At 35.4% G+C, this 17302-nt stretch overlaps 1 long non-coding RNA gene across 2 annotated transcripts in view; it reads right to left on the bottom strand.

Annotated features, from left to right (window-relative positions):
* The window catches only part of LOC129146465 (uncharacterized), a 153808-nt gene that overhangs the window by 55673 nt on the left and 80833 nt on the right, over window positions 1-17302 (bottom strand). The gene's annotated exons all lie outside the window — the stretch shown is intronic.

Here is a 17302-nt window from a genome sequence, read left to right as displayed (position 1 = left end):
ATCCTAGGTGGGAACTGAGGATCATCTTTAACACTTGAAGGAGTTGAGTTTTAGTTTAGAGGTAGGGAAAATAGGAAACTTAGTAGAGAAATAGTATAATCAAAAGGTTTTTTTTTTTTTAATAACCCAGTGGGCAAGAGTGACTGTAGCAAATATTTTGATAACCTGAAACATTGCCTACTAGGCTGAAAACATAGGATGGGCAAGAATGTGAAAGTCCTCACATGTTAGTGCCTGAATATTTTCTTGTAATAAATGGGAAAAATAATTTCATATTTTGGAAGAGGGAAATGACCTGAAGGTGTATGAACACAGTTCAATTTTAAGAGGATTGGATTGTGTTATATAAAGACATAGCACATACAATGGCAGCTTCTGACAATAACCATAGGAAGTTCCATCAAGGCTGTCATATTTTACATCTACTCCTATAAATATTACTTTACTCCCTAAATGATGGAGCAATACTGTCACCTTTCCTACAGAAGACAAGTATATAGCCTGGATTTTTAAATGATGCAAAAGGATCAGTGGACATAGTGTCAATAAAGGTATACAGACGAAACCATGATTCTCAAACTATTGTTTGTGTTTATGCCACATTTTTAGTGTAAGAAAAATTAGGTTTACACTTAGAGAGGAATGATATGACCTAAAATAACACTGGAGGGCCTCCCTGGTGGTGCAAGGGGTTAATCACTGCACTATGAAGAAATCTGCAGACTCTGTGGCATGGGTTTGATCCCCAGCCGGCCAGGGAGCAACCTACATGGCACAGCAGACCTCTCCTGACTCGCCCGCTGCTCCCCTCAGCAGTATACTTTGGTCAATCTGCCTATTCTGTTTCCGACTCTGTCTCTGATGAATCCTCTCCCCCACCCCGCATCTCTGACCTGTACCCCAGCTCTTGTATAAATACATAAATCTTTTAAAAAATAATAAAATAACAATGGAGAATCCACAATCCTATAAAGCTATTCAGGCCTGTGTGAATACAATTAACCATTCCTGAGGTCTGTGAGGGAAAGTTTTCAAATGTCTTTCTTTTCTGACAACTTGATGCTATCTAATGTCTTAATTCTCAGGTACACAAACGGTCCCTCACTGCAGCCTGTCTTATATACTCACCAATGTGATTTTTATGATAGGAATTGCTATAAAAATATTTCTTCTCAGTTGTCACAAAATCATTCATCTGTTGATCAAAATTTGACAGTAACTATATTTTTCTATATTATATATATATATATATATTTTTTTTTTTGTGGGACCCTCGCCGGCAGCCGGGGAACAAACCGGTGCTGCAGAGGCTATGGGCAGCCTCTCAGCCCAGCGCTCAACCGCTGCACCACCAGAAGAAGCCCTGTATTTTATATTTTTATGTATATTTTATTAGGTATATGGTACCTAAATTATGCTGATTATGCCCCTTTCAGAATACATGCATATGTATGTTATAAGTATATACTTAACATTCTATACATTATATATTTACCTTATATTTTTAACATTATATATATAACATTATGTATTTATCTTATATAAAATAAATTATTATATGCACATGTAAATTATTCAACCCTCCCTTCCCACACAAACACACATAATCTCTATTCCTAGAAAAAGGAACATTTATCTACAATGCTTTTAGTACAAGAGAAAGGAGTAATGTTCAGAGTAAAGAGGCAATAAGTCACTTCTATAGAGAGAAAGAATTTATCCTCACAAAAATACATGATAAATTTGGGATTTTTCTTAAAATTTACATGGTATGTTGTGATTACAGAGCATTTTTAAAATATGATTGATTTCATGCAACCTACTCTATTTTTAAAGCATATGTACTTGGAAGTCTGATAGACACAGGTTTGTTCGTGGGATTGCTCTATTAACAAAGTGTTCTGGACCAGTGAATAATTGGTTAGAGCCTCATTTACATCAGTTACAAAATGAGGGAAATACTAAATATTTGTCAGAGTTACAGTGAAGATTATAAATAGGTAGTACACTTAGCTTGTGGTTCTGACAATGTTACTCAGCTCTGACAGTGAGAGGTTAGTCTTAAACATTCTACTCATTGTGAAGATTCACCCTTACACCTTAGTTTTTGTAACTCAGACAGCCCTGGGCACCACTAAGCCTCAAACAAATAACTGAGTGAGGTTTATGGTCAGGCAACACTTCATGACATACCTGCGGTGGGAGAGTGGGGACAGAAATTTAGCTAGATGCTCAGAAATAAGAAAAAATTTAGGAAATTTGTTGAATTGTTTTATCTCATGAGTTTCCCCTTTTCTTACTCCTTAAGAAGGAAATCCAAATACCACTGGATAGAAAGAGGGTCTTAAGATTTATGCAAGTTTAGAAAAATTACTAATTTATGTATTACAGTTTGAATTTCAATTGAAGTATAATTAAAGATCTTATAAAACTGAAGTATTTTTACATTTAATGCATTCTCTACAAAGGCTTTTAAATTCTGGGATATTAGGTGTAGAAAAATATCAGTTATTACAGTTTGACTAGTGTTTTTTCAGTTATATATAAAAATTCAGTTTTTCTATTTCAACTTTGCTAATATCAGCTTAGTACTTATTTTCTCACAACACAAATAAGAATGATTTCAGAAGTGGTGGGTTTTGTAAGTTGCTATTAATTTGGCATAAATTTCAAAGACAGAAATATTAATGTAGGATAATCATGTTTCATCAAAATGTTTTAGTCATTGACAAATAAAATTTAAGATTTTAAGGCTGTAGATCTAATGTTATGATTAAAAAAATGTTAAGTCAATAGTTGACATATTTGTACATGTGTACTTAGTAATATCAATAGAATATCTGTATGTTAACCTAATTGGAAGTTACTCTATATTTTGTCATCTTCTATTGAGATACTCTTGTCAGTATCACAGGAAACTCTTGGTTCTAATGACAAATCCCCAAGGATGACAACTTAAGTGTCAAGAATATTTATCAAAAAATATCAGCTTTTAGGTATCTGAAAATTGAGCTCAAGACTGAATTTTACCTGGCCTCCCCCCATGGCACAGTGGGTTGAGTGCAGTGCTGTGAAGCTGTCCACAGCCTCTTCAGAATGGGTTCAATTCCTAGCCAACCAGGGAGAAACCCACATGGTGTGGCAGACCTATCCTGTCTCACCTGCTGCTCCCCTCAGCAGTGCTTTTGGTCTGTCTGCCTGTTCTGCTCCCCACTCTGTCTCTGGTGAATCCTCTCACCCTTCCGCACCTCTGGCCTGTACCTCAACTCTTGCATAAATATTTATATATCTGACATATGTGAGTAATAATTGAGATAAAAATTAAATGTGGGGCCTCCCCGTGGCGCAGTAGGTTGAACTCCATGCTGTGAAGCTGTCCGCAGCCTCTGCAGCACTGGTTCAATTCCCGGCCGGCCAGGCAGAAACACACATGGCACGATAGACCTCTCCTGACTCGCCCGTGGCTCCCCTCAGCAGTGTATTTCAGTCAGCCTGTTCTGCTCCCCACTCTGTCTCTGGTGAATTCTCTCACTTCCCATGCCTCTGACCTGTACCCCAGTTCTTATATAAAGAAAAATCAAAGAAATTATTAAAAAAATTAAATTTGATACTTCATTTCTTTTGTCAGTTATGAAGCAAATAAAATTCCCTTAATGAATTATGTATCAAGTTATTAACAAATTACTAACATTTTAGGGAGTAAAAATTTTTTCTGATATATCTTACTCTATGCCATTTACATAGAAAATATCTGAACAGAAGTTATTATCAAAGTGCAACAGAGTTCTATACATATAGAAAGCAATAAACTACAAATTTATGTAATGTTCAGTGTTTTATATGTATTAACATAATGTTTGGTATAACAAAGATATATAACATTAATTTTTATGACTACCTACACCTATTGAAGGCCAATGATATACCCTTACCAAAAAAAAAAGCTATATTTATTAATTTCAAAGATATACATCTCTTTTTTGATCAATTATATTTCAAAGGTCTACCTGAGGCTACATGATAGAAGATGAGAAATTTAGTATATTTAAAACACATTTTTGTCACTTAAACTTTTAACTTCTAATCATATTTCTTTATTACACAAGTTTAAAGAATATAATTTCATTCATACTATAAATAAGGAAATATGTACCTATTTGCCTTCAAATCCTTTCCCCAGCTTTCCTATTTATATCGGGTATAGCATGACTTAAAATTAAAATATAATCATATTTTAATTTTGTTCTGTAATTAAAATAAAACTTGACTTCATCTTAGAATGCTAAAAATATGTAAAGCATTAATGATAATTATAATAGTATAACCATATTCATGGTAGAATGAGTAATTATATCTGAAGAGATAGAGATTGGAGCTGTAGATAGGGATATATTTTTGCATGTCTCCAAATATATGCCTTTTAATTGAGAATGTGTCCTCGATCTAAAACAAATGCAATTTCAATTTCTAATATTTTATTAAGTGATTAAAATCATATTTCACATGCTTTTTAGACCCCTTCACATTTGAACCAGTTTTTTATTCAATAGTCCTTTTCGGTGGTGTTTTTAGCCTCCTCCCCACCTTGTTTTTTGTATTTTTATTGAGAATAACTTCAGCGTATTACTATTCTAATCCAGTTTCTTGATATTTATATGACAGAGAACATACCCTAACTTCATAAAGGGTTTTTTTGAATTCTGTGGTCTTCTAGTATATAGACTTATATGCACATTTATTATCTTTATTTTGTTTTCCTGAGCTAAATCTACTGTTTATGTAATATCATGCCATCATAATTTCCTGTTTATTTTATGCCTAGAATATATGCCACATATGCCTAGAATACATTTCCAAAGAATGGTCAGGAGAGGTTTTGTTATTATCTGCATGCTAATCCCCTTCCGTTTCTCATTTTCTCCTATTAACTTTGGTAGGTTAACTGAATAGAGAATTCTAGGGTTAAGTCATTACTACATTTTCTTCCAGTACCCATTGCTGCTACAGAAAAGTGTGGTATCAATTAAGATTTTCCCTTTGAATAATATGCTAGCCTTTTAAATAGTCCTAGCCCCTTTAATTCTATGTGCATTATTTCAGTGATTGTTCGCATTTCATTTATCTCTCAGCTTCTGTAAGATATTTTTGTCTCCTTCTTTCACATTAATATAATTTTTCTCTGGTGCTAGATTTTTCTTAGCCTTTCTCTTGGGTTTTGTTTCCTCATATGCGTAGTGATCCTTGGTGGTTATTATATATTTATGAATAAAAGACAGCTGGTAAATATAAACACTAAGGGTATTCTCTAAAATTTCATTAATTTATCCCTTCACCCTCAAGAATTATTGTTCCTGACATGGGTGACTTTTGCATATGAAAGAAACTGTAACCCTACTGAATGGGAAAAAATATTTTTACATGACACATCTGACAAGGGTTTGATATCAAAGATGTACAAAGAACTCATACATTTCAACAAACAAAACACAACCCAATCAAAAAATATTCAGACGTAGGGCCTCTCTGGTGGCACAGGTGGTTGAGCACAGTGCTGTGAAGCTCTCCGCAGCCTCAGCAGTGCCGGTTCGATCCGGGCCGGCCGTGGAGATACCCACATAGCAAACAGACCTCTCCTGTCTCGCCCGCTGTTCCCCTCAGCAGTGTACTTCGGTCGATCTGCCTGCTCTGTTCCCCGCTCTGTCTCTGGTGAATTCTCTCACCCTCCCACACATCTGGCCTGTACCCCAGTTCTTGTATAAATAAATAAATCTTTTAAAAAAACACTCAGACTTAAATATGCACTGCTCCAAAGAAGACATACAAAAGGCCAACAGGCACTTGAAAAAAAAGTGTTCATTATCACTTACTGTCAAAAAGATGCCTATCAAAAACCACAATGGATACCACCTTATACCTTATGAGAATGGCCCATAGTAAGAAGTCCCAAAACAAGTGCTAGTGAGGATGTGAGAAAAGGCAACTATCTGACATTGCTGGTAGGAAGGTAGACTGGTCTAGCCATTATGAAAAACAGTATGGAGGCTTCTCAGAAGACTTAAAATGGATGTGCCATATGAACCAGTAATTCCACTGCTTGGTATGTATCCAAAGAAAACAAAAACTAATTCATAAGGAAATTTTCAATCCCATGTTTATGGAAGCACAATTTATAATAGCCAAGATATGGGAAGACCTAAATACCCCAAACCAGATGAATGGATCAAGAAGATATGGTATATATATGCACAACAGATTACTACTCAGCTATCAAAGATGTTTAAACTCGTCATTTGCAGCAACATGGATGGGGCTGGAAGGGATTATGCTAAGCGCAACAGGTCAGAAAGATATTGGATGGTGTCACTCATGTGGACTACAGAGAAACCTAATAAAGGATCAGATAAAGTCAAAGTTAAAAAGTAACCCATGAATACTGACAAAAGAACTCAGGCACCCAGAAAGAGAGGACACCAAAGAGGGCGGGGAGTGGGGACAAGAACAAAGTAGGGAGAAAGTACCATAGACTCCGGGGTTTTGGTAGCAGTTATGTTATGATGACTGCACCTGGGGGGGCAGGGGGTTGGGAGAACCTATACTTACAAAGTACTAATAACTATGTAAAACAATAGTACTTCAATAACAGTTTTAAAAAATAAATTTAAGGTCTTTTGTTTAGTAGCTGAGAAACCTCAGCAAATTACTACATTTGAGCTCAGTTTCCTCATGAAATAGGGATAGTAAAGTGTTTCTAATAAAGTAGTATGTGACAATTAAAATAAATGGAAAACAATTACAGAAAAAAAAATGTGAGTACACGACACACACAAACACACACATATATCACCCTATTGCAATATACGATTCAGACATGAGAGCCCAGATTTTATGGTTTAGCTCAGACCCATATAAAAATAAGTATTTGGCTGGCCTCCCTGGTGGTGCAAGGGGTTAAGATGTAGCCTATGAAGCAGTCTGCAGCCACTGCAGCACAAGTTTGATCCCTAGCCAGGGAGCTACCCACACGGAGCAGCAGACTGACTCACCCACTGCTCCCCTCAGCAGTGTATTTCAGTCAGTCTGCCTGTTCTGTTCCCCACTCTTTCTGGTGAATCCTCTCAACCCCCCCCCCCATACCTCTGGCCTTTATCCCAGCTCTTGTATGCATAAATAAATAAATCTTAAAAAAAATAAGTCTTTTGGTTGTGGCGCTTCAAGTATGGTGCCTCAGTTCTGACATCTATAGCTAAAGAGGCAAGTTAACTGCCACTGACATATCTGATCTGTAGTTGTGGGATATCCATTGGATAGTCAATCAGTAAAGAGGCTTCTATTCATGAACAAGAAAAATGTGATACACAGCAGTCTTTGCTTCATAAAAACTTTGAAATCCAGTCATACACATAGTACCAATTCTTTAATTACTCCTCAGCCTTATTGCCTTTAGTTTCCTATAGACTTTGCCTTCTGGGCTTTTGGTTTTGACTTCTGAGTCATCCTTCCCTGAATTCCATAAGAAATATCAGCATTTGAAACCGATCAGTTCTCTCATCCTGTTTCCTAGCTACTGAAGTTTGGGAAGCATAAAACCTCTGAATTTCAGCTCTGCCCCTTTCAATTCCCTATACAGTAACCCTCTCTTATCTGTGAGGATATGTCCTGAGACTCCCAATGGATGCCTTAAACACTGGATACTACCAAACCATCACTTAAATATCTGTATATATCAATATACACACACACTATTTGCTATACATACCTATGGTTAAGTTTAATTTATATGCTAGGTACAGTAAGACACTAGTAACTATTATACATAATAGCTAGAGTTTATTATAAATACATATTAAAATGGTTGTAAGCATTAAAATGATTATAAAATGGTTGTAAGCATATTACCATAATGAAAATCATCTGAGTGTGGCCTCTCTCAAATAACTCATTTTGCGTAGTATTTTTGGACCATGGTTGACCATGGGTAACTAAAACCATGGACAATGAAACCACCTCTCGATGGGGAGTTGTAAACAGGATTAAGGAGAAACTAATGTGATTCATTTAAAATGTTAAAAGTGTCTTATGCATCAATGCACGGTGCATTTTATTATACAAAAGTCCTTCTGTACCTTGGGCATGCTGTGTTGTTGCTATGGGACTTTGCCCTTTTATGATTCTCAAAGAGGGTCTGGGAGGCATGCCATAAGGATGCTTAGCTGGCCTGTGTCTGAAAGGATGACTTCATTAGGCATAGCCTTATATCTTTCCAAGATCTTAAAAGATTTTAAAGTCGTATTCTAGATGTTATTTTTGCTTTGAAACAATTTATTAATTGGAATATCTTATATAACAGAGAGGAAATGAAAAAGATCTATTTTCAAACTCAAGTTCTGTTTCCTTTATATAAATCCTCTAAAAGTTTGTTGAAAACAGTAATGCCTTTAATTTCCCTTTGCTCTCATGTTATCACAGGCATTGGGAAAAGGTTAAAAGACACTTTCTGAATTCTGCATTTCCTTAGATTCTTCAGTTCATAGGTATACTTACTGTTTTTCATGTTATTTTCATGTCACTGCAAACAAATTGTTCATCACTAGAGAACTAGGGTCCCTTTTCCTCCACCTTGCAATAATTATCTACACTCTGTGATTTCCCTGCCAGTCTTTTTGAAAATCATCAATTTCTTTATTTTGAAGCTCTTTAGATTTTCATTAACATTCTCTTCAAGGTCATTCCAGTTTTTGTTGGTAATATTCATCCATGAAACATGCGCTTTAGATTGTATGACGATCACAATGTACTTCCAAGTACCCAAATTATGATTCAGTTATTTTGATTACATAGAATACTAAAAAAATGTAGAACAATGCAATCATTTATAATGCTATCATGTCTACTGATCAGGAATTTGGACATGGCTCACTAGAGAGTTTTTCTGTTTCCCATGATCAGCTGAAAGATTTTAAAACTGAGGGTCCTCACTCATGTCTGCCAATGGATGTCATCTGGATGAGGTTTCAGTTTCCTCTCTATGTGGGTCTTTTTGGACTTCATGAGAGCTTGGTGACTAATCTTTAAAGGTGGGGGGCTGGAGGGTGGATGTGTGGATGTGTGTGTGTGTGTACATGCCCGCGAGCGGGAGAGAGCGCGAGAGCACGAGGAGAGGGAGAATGAGAAGGATGGAAGTGAGAACGTGGAATCTAGGGGGATGTCTTCAGCTACATCTTAGTCCTGGAGACTGTTGCAAAATGTTGTCTAGGTTCAAGATGAGAAATACATTTCATCTACTTCTGCTGCTGGAGATTATCAAAGAGTATTTTGTGATTAAAAATATCAGTGGGGCTATCTTTGAAAATGAAAGTAGCCACACTTGGTTTATTTTACTTGACTCTACTTCCCTTTATGTTGAAGGACAGTGAGTGAGCAGTAAGAAATTTTATTTAATACTCCAGGATCTTGGAACAGAATCATCTTGCAAACATTTCTTTTCTCTCTTGGCATCTGTTTCTTCTGTATAATATATCCCTTAAATTTATTCATTACATCCGTAGAACCTTCAGTATTGGGAGGGGGGGTTATAAATGATAGCTTTGAGTATACGTTAGGGGATCCTTTCTGTCATTGTTCAGTTTCATCTGTCTTCTCTCATCCTGGGTAGTGAGAAGTCTGCCAGAGATCTTGGAAATTATCATCAAGGGAATGAACATGGTTCTGTTTTGTATTCAACCCAAAGTCTAATTCAAATAGAAGTTGACAGTAAATCAACAAGAAAAGTTGACCTGGGATATTTCCCTTCATGTAAGAATGCTGACTCATTTCCTCATCACATTAAAAGGATATATTTCAGTGACTATTCCTGTGGTGACAAAGCAGATAAGGCTATGTGCTAATAATGGATGATTTTGTGCTGTTTTTCTCTGATTCAGCAACATTTTGTAGTTAAAACAGCAGGGTGATATTTCATGCACATGTATAAAATATGATACAAGTAAACACAGTATGTTTTTACTTTCTTGCTAGATGTTAAATGATGACATTGTGAATATTTAACAACTAATATGATTGGGAAAATGGGAACTATTTTAAACAGGAGACACAAAATGTGAATATATCACATCCTATACCTGAGGGAGAGAAAAATGATCAATTTGATCTGATGACTTTTATTATTACACTGAGATTAAATTCAAGTCTTTTAAATACACATTTTCATACTATATCAAACATGCATAAAATACTAATACTAAATCTATATGAAGACTCTGAGCCAGCTGCCTAAATAAATATCATGAACCTAATATTAGGGAACTAGAAAAAATATTTAACCTAATTCAAAGAGTTAGTATTAAGCAACCTCTCTGTGTCGGACATAGTGAGGAATTAAAAGATGTAGCTCCCTCAAATAGATAAAAATGCAAATAATTTAAAAACAATCATCCATTTGTTGACCTTGATATGCTTCACATTGAGCTAGGCAATTTTGCAAACTCAGAAAGGACATACATTGTCCTTCAGAGATTTTACAGTTTATTTTGGAAGATCAGTAAGAATAAAACAAAAACAAACATTAATATGTAAAACAGTAAAATAAGTAGAAAAAAATAAATGAGCTGCAAAAATTAAATATTATGAAGAATCACAATTATGTATCTAAAACAAAGAGGCACAGATTGGTGTAGGATAGAATAGGAATATAAACTTATTTAGCCCTTATGAAAAGAAGTGTAGAGGTTCCCCCAAAGACTAAAAATGTATATGCCACATGTCCAAGTAATTCCACTCTTATGTATCTATGCAAAGAACACAAATTCAAAAGGAAACACGAACTCCCATGTTTATAGCAGCACTATTTACAATAGCCAAGATATGGAAACAACCATAGAAAGGTCACATAGGCCTCTGGGTCCCAGTTCCCAAACATAAGAATAGAACCTGTTCTTTTTACCTCACAAATATTCCGTAAAGAGAATTTAACTTGTAAGGACAAGAACTATGTAAACTGAAAAGCACTATACCAGCTTTAATAATTATGCTCAAAATCTTACTGATAAATGAGAACTGAGTTGCTTCCCCATGAATTTCCATGGGATTTGCACCTCTGCATAAGATATATTACTTGTGAGTATGTTTGTGTCTATTTGCTTTATATTATTTCCAGAAATGCTTACATATCAATTCTTATACTTAATGTAGAGTAAGAATTCAGGATTAGAGCCCAAGAATTAAGTCGAATAATTTAACATTTTAATCTGCCATAAACCTCAACGGAAATTTCTTCAAGCCTATTTACTCTAAACAAGTTTGCTTTATGTAGATAAGAACACCAAATGCAATAGGATTTTTAGAAAAATTCAACTCCCAAATTGTTCCTACTGAGCATCAGTATTACTACCCATGATTGGGAAATTATGAGAGAGTACTTAGGTTTGCACAGAAGCTCAATGTCTTTCATCTTTACTATTCTTATTCTGACAGGTCTTTTCCTTAACTCTCCCAGCAACAAACAGAGAGCCTCTCTTTGGCTCTTAATTCCATGTTGCAGCCAATTTAACTCAACCACAGTTGTACGAAGTATCTTCTTTCAAATAGTCAAGCCCTAAGTGTGCTAGTAACGAACTATCCCCAAAATAGCCTACAACACAAAGCCAATCCTCTGTTACAGGACTCCTTGTCTCAGCTACTGGAGAGGGATATTGGGTAAACCTATCAAGCAAGGGCAACAGAGCACTTTTTTGGCTTATCTGTCTTCCTTGTAGCAGTTCCTTGCCAGCAGATGGGGTCGTGCTGCATTTTTTTTTTTCAGCATATATTCTGAGCATCTCTGGAACACAGCTGTGTAGGACACTATCTCCTTTTTTTCTGGGTCAGAACAAAGTGAAACAAATGTCTATAGCAGATAAGAATTTTCATTTTTCTGTCACAAAGAAAAGCACAAATAATCTGCAACATAGTGAACCTACTATTCATAAATGAGTAAATAAAAAGTAGTGGCAAACGAAGAGCTGATGAATGAATCAAAACAATACCACAGAAGTAAAATGCAGATTTTTAGACTCTCAGTTGATTTTGCAGTTCCATGGAGGCCCATTAATGGGTGTGCTGATGTTTAGCAGATGGCTAGGAACATGCAATGCCTGTTAAATTTTAAAAACATTTTGGAAATAGGAGTCAACTAGTGTTTCTCCTAACCAATACATGCCCTGCTTTGCATTCCACTCCCTCCCAGAATCTATTTTCTCCATTATTATTGGCTCTGTATGTGTTCAGCTAGTTTATTTCTATTTTCCTCTTACATTATTATGGTAATCTTCCTTAATTCTTTTAATATGGTTCCAGTGTCTTGTGGTCTGAGGAACAATTTGAGAGTTTAGTCCAGGATACCTAGCAAAATAGACCCTGCATCGTTTGTCCGTGAGGGACTCCAGGGACAACATACTGAATGTTTGATATTTGAAAATGTGCCTGGCATCATGGGGCAGTTTTTCACATTCTCTGAATGGTAGTGATATCTGCCTTCATTCTCAATCATCTTTAATTATGGCTCTGTGGAAAATATTTCTATGTAGGTCAATCTGTGCAACTATAGGCTGTGTCCAGAGAGTTGTTCAAGATCTTGGGAGAGATCCAACTGTGGCCATGATGCTTGGCACAAAGAAATCGGAAGATAAAAAGTTGAACAACTAGCTAGAGATAATCAGAGGGCAGAATGACCAAGGCTAATCAATCATTGGGTGCAAGAAGCAAGTCAATCAGGAATAAGCCCAAAATGCTTCAGAGATATTCATGCTACAATGCCATTTCCATTCAACTTTGCTGAAATCTAGCCATACCTTTTTAGAGAGTTTAGCTACTTCTTTCTATAAGAGTCGAGTCATGGAAATGTACCCTGGGAATGTGCGGCAGCAACTTAGGAACTATAGTTCTTATACAAAAACTGATGTTGTCTCCATGAATAGAAAACGCAAAAGAAACTTCCAAGTGGCCGGCATGGCAAAATTTGGAGTTTGGTATGTGTTACAGTAGGGGGAGTGATAAGGGTGATGGCTACATATATCCTTTAAAACTTAAATTTAGTTTATAATTTATTTCCACATTAATTTCAGTAATATTTATTGAGTACATACAATGAGCCAGATACTAGTCTAGCATGTATCAGTAAACACTACAAACAGCATCAGTCAGAAAGTGTCCATACAGGTGAAAGAACTTTTACATAAATAGGTAGAAATGGGACTCAGAAAGGTTAATAGCATTTTCTAGTAAGTAGTTTCTTAAGAATCTAAACTTATAACTAAAGACTATGTGTCTTCCACTAAGCCAATGTGCTAATAGAATTGGGTCCACATACCTAAATTGAGTACACAAACATTCATTAGTGATCCCTATAATTAAAAGGGTCTATTCCAGTGTACTCTAAGGCTACATATTTTAAAAGGTTTATTTCCAGACAATGTTCACGTACCATCATGGAAAAAATTATTTCAGAAAATGCAGATTGTAAAATTTTTGGTAGAAATTATTTTTATGGGATGTCCTTTATCTTTATTTTAATAAACTATCAAGTCTAAATGAAGAAGACATTTCAGTCTTGTCTTTTTTTCTCTGAGTATTTTGCTGATATTTTGAGGATTATTAAGATATTGTAAGGTTAAATAATCTCAGTCTTGTTTTGTTTTTTTACAAAATTTTCTCTACCTGTCATGAGAAGGATAAGTTAGAGACAAGAAAGTCTGGAATGCTAAGTATCTTTTTTCAGAGGCCATCACTTAGTGACAGTGGTGAGAGCCTGAATTACAGCACTGGTGCAGAGATGTAGGAAAAGATGCATATTCCAGATATATTTATGAATAGATTCAGCAACCCATCTTTAATGAATTAATTGGTTGATTAGATACTACAATAGATACTTATTAAGAAGGAAGAGAGTAGGTTGATTATCAAATACCATCCTGGATATCTAGACAGACAGTGTGGCATAACTAATATAAGAGGTACTAATGGACAAACTAGGAGAAAAAGGGATTCAATCAATTCTGGACAGGTGTTTCAGGTACTTGTGGATGTCCAGTTAGCTTGTGTAGATATATTGTTCTGCAGTACCCAGAAAATCTGCACTAATGCAGAAAAGCAAAATTCTGCAGGCAGGTAGTGACTTCACAAGGAGAGAATGTGCATCTCACAAGATAGCATATCTCCTTGCTGAATTCATCTGTTTGATATCTGGTCCTCAGTATCACTGAGCCTACGCAAATTTTTCTTCAAGATGCCAGATCTGATGGGACTAATGAATGTTGACTCATGCATATAAAACTTAAAGGAAACCAACATGCAAACAAGGAACATAAATGTATTAAGCTGCAAAAAAACATGATCAAATACACTAAATATGCATCAATCTATCTTTTTCATTCTACCCTCGATACAAGCTTCATAGGATGCCTAACAACCAGAAAGCTGCTCAGGGAACACAGTATCCAACTACTGGTAATTCTGTGGAGTGGGAAGAAATGCAATAAACTGATCACTTTCAGATAACTCAGAAAAATGTTATTTATACAATATTTTAAAGTTTAACAGTCTAAATTACCACTTTCTTCTTCAGAATCTGGTTCAAAGAAGTTTTGTGATATTATGAATAACTGTTAAGTTTTCCCTATTATTCAGCATCTATCAAAGCAACAATCAGTATTTGTTGAATGAGTGGATAAATAATAAATTATGCCCATACTTAAAACAACTATTATATATTTCTAAAAGATAGCATTAACTAATTGCAGATTATAAGGGAAAAGTATTATCTAGTTAAAACTTAAAAGGGATCTGAATATGAAGATTATAATATCAAATACACCTTACTACTCTTTTTCCTTCCTTTCATCATGCAATTCATTCATCAGAGTAGCTGAGCTTTGAAGAATCTAGATAGTATTAGATGGTATGAAGTGGTATTTCCCATCTAGGATAGTACTCCAAAACTAGGAACTTTGGAAATGGATAGCAAATCTGTTTGTTAAAATTGTTAAAAAGGGGTTGAATTTAGAGTCAGGATTAGAGATGACAATATCCTGAAATGTATAAGACATCCCCAAAGAATTGCCTACTTAATATGACACACCCATTCCCTACTGAGAATAACAGATCTGCAATGTCAGAAATGACTTTTAGCAGACCTAGTCCTAAATTCAGGTTTTCTAACTTCTAAAATATCTACAGAAAAAAAAATCAAGGAATGAAAACTTAGAAACATATCTGAGAGTTTCATTTGGATTTATCACTCCCAGAAATCTTAAATAGCTCCATGGACATTTGGTTGAAATATAAGATGCCAGGTTGATTCAGCACGCTTAGGATATCTGTGTTCCTTGATTAAGCTCTGAGGGGTGTGTGTGTTTGTGCATGCATGTGTGTTTGTGTATGTGTGTGTAAATGAAAGATAAAAAATGGAAGGAGACACAGGAACTGCAAAGGAAAAGGTCTTCAAATACTACACCCAATTCTGTCAGTAAGAGTTAAGGGGTGGTGAGGAATCTGTTATCAAGGACACCTATGATGTGCTCTGCTAGGAAGTCATTTTGCTAAAATAGGACTTTTTTTCTTTTTATTAGATATCTCTAAGAATCACGAATATCTGTTCTCCCTGGACATGAAGACTACTACACTGCATAGAACCTCAGATTAGGCAGGATCATACATGTTTGGGCAATGCACAGTGAGAGGTAGTGCCTAATTAGAAGGAAAAAAACCCTGAATTATCTGTTCTTTCTTCCTCTACCTTGTTTCCTAAGAGGCCTTGTGTTGGGATGAATGAGTCTCAATAACTAATTACCATTTAAATGTCAACTCTTCCATACAGATAGAAACAGATTTTAAGCATTAGAACATTATATTAAGTTACTTCTATGTGAACACTGCTTATGACGACAGTCTAACCATGCCAATCTAACCAACATTTTCCTATTATTCAATCTCACTGAAGATTAGCAGACACAAGTAAGTTTCCCTGCATCACAGTAACATGACCTAGGAATTAAACTCAAATTTGGCTAACAACGTAATGAAATTCTTACTGGATCACCACTGCTTCCCATTAAATCTTTTAACTCTGCCCTTTATAATGTCCCAAACATATAACATATTTCTCTGGCTACCACACTGACAATCTGTGAAGGTTTGGGCTAAAAAACAATGGTTTACCATCTGGTCCTCTGACTGTATTCTTTCTCTATATAGCACTTCCTGCCAGGATAATTTTTTAAAATATTCCTTGAAATATAACTATTTTGAGATCAAAAAGTTTCTGTAATTCCCTGCTGTTGTGTAACCTAAAAATCTATTTTAAAAAGAAAACAATTTTAATATTTTAGAGGGGTGATAGCATTGTCTATTCCAATCCTCTTGTTTTAAAGAACAGGAAACTATTCTTTGATTGTTCCATAGATTATGGTCACAAAATTATAACCAGCAAAATCAGAAGGAAAATTATAGAGATTCTGCATCCATAGAATTAAATACAATCTGACTTTAACTTACATTACAATCTTGAGTCAAGAAGCCAGAATACCTGCATTGAATTCAATATCTGTTAGTTACTAACTGGGTAAACCTGCCAAGTCACTTAAATTCTCAAGGCTTACTTTTGTCAATTGAAAACCAGGAATAACTATCTCAAAAGATTATTAATGTTGTTGTGCATATTGAATGATTAATGTAGGGTAAAGTATTTAAATAAATGCCTGTCAAGTAGAATGTTCTATGTAAATAAGACGAATCATTGACTTCCAAAAACAATTCCTCTAACTTCTGGTAGACAAATGTTCTCCTTTTCTTTAGAACATGACATTTGAATTCACACAAATATACTACTGCCTTTACCTTTTCCTTTGTTTGCGTATATTATTTATCCTTTTTGGTACCTTCATGGCATTTTGATATATTTCAAGTCAGTCTGACATTGCAAAATTATTTCATTTAAACCATTCTCTGAATACCCCAACTCTGAATTTTGTAGTCTTGGAAGACAGAGTGTCCATGCACACACATGCATGTATATGTGTTAAAGTGTATCTTCCATACCTCTGGTGATTATCACATTCTGTCTTACATTATCACTTGCTAAGAAACGGTTTTTGTCAGCTTGAATACTCTGATGGAGAGGTAGCAAAAAACTGGGATCAGTCTTCAGACAAAAATTCAACTAAGAACTAAAGACCTAGAGCTCCCATTGCAAGGTCTGACGAACTAAACTCTGTGAAAAAGTTTGTGAATTTAGAAGTATGTATTCTCAGGCCTCCCTGGTGGTGCAAGGGGT

This window comes from Talpa occidentalis, unplaced genomic scaffold, assembly GCF_014898055.3.
Source record: "Talpa occidentalis isolate TD23 unplaced genomic scaffold, MPIMG_talOcc4v2.1 talOcc4.2, whole genome shotgun sequence".
Taxonomy (NCBI): Eukaryota; Metazoa; Chordata; class Mammalia; order Eulipotyphla; family Talpidae; genus Talpa; species Talpa occidentalis.
Note: the sequence above shows the minus strand (reverse complement) of the source record. Positions and strands in the feature narration are given on the sequence as shown.